Below are 824 nucleotides of genomic sequence, written 5' to 3'. Positions count from 1 at the left end.
AAGTATTTTGTATTTTCACGAATTTGCGTGTCATCCTTGCGCAGGGGCCATGCTAATCTTCTCTGTATTGTTCCAATTTTAGTATATGTGCTGCCGAAGCGAGCACAAGTATTTTGTATTTTCTTTCCTATGTTGGGGCTTAAGAAAGAGATAGGCGCCGGGCGGTGGTGGCGCACGCCTTTAATCCCAGCACTCGGGAGGCAGAGGCAGGCGGATCTCTGTGAGTTCGAGGTCAGCCTGAACTACAAGAGCTAGTTCCAGGACAGGCTCCAAAGCTACAGAGAAACCCTGTCTCGAAAAACCAAAAAAAACCAAAAAAACAAAAAAAAAAAAAACCCAAAAAAGAAAGAGATAGGCTGAAAGTTGAAAAGGTGTCTTTTTTTATTTTTTATAATTTTCTGTGCATTGATTGGTGCTTTGCTCTGAGTGTCAGGTCCCCTGGAACTGTAATTATAGTTTCACCTTTTTTTTTTAATTATGCATACAGTATTCTGCCTGCATGTGTGCCTGCAGGCCAGAGGAGGGCACCAGATCTCATTACAGATGGTTGTGAGCCACCATGTGGTTACTGGGAATTGAACTCAGGACCTCTGGAAGAGCAGCCAGTGCTCTTAACCACTGAGCCATCTCTCCAGTCACTCGAAAAGAAATCTTTAGGAAGTAGTTATGTGGCCTTTGCTGGGCAGAAAATTTTTATTCTAATGCAGGCTCATTTGTCAATGCTGAACAAATCCATTTCTTAAGCTGTATCATAGGAAGGATGGGAAGTGTTGGGGAAAGAGGAGGAGACTTCTAAAGGTAGAACGGTGGATGCATGTGACCAC

The 824-nt window shown here is 43.4% G+C and overlaps 1 non-coding gene across 1 annotated transcript; it reads right to left on the bottom strand.

Annotated features, from left to right (window-relative positions):
* LOC119813767 lies at positions 1-106 on the bottom strand. Its single transcript, XR_005285227.1, has one exon. It is a non-coding gene; the product is annotated as a U6 spliceosomal RNA (small nuclear RNA).
* Positions 107-824: the final 718 nt, after the last annotated feature.

Source organism: Arvicola amphibius, chromosome 4 (genome assembly GCF_903992535.2).
Source record: "Arvicola amphibius chromosome 4, mArvAmp1.2, whole genome shotgun sequence".
Lineage (NCBI taxonomy): Eukaryota > Metazoa > Chordata > Mammalia > Rodentia > Cricetidae > Arvicola > Arvicola amphibius.
The sequence above is the reverse complement of the archived record's forward strand: the minus strand, read 5'-3'. Positions and strand labels throughout refer to the sequence as shown.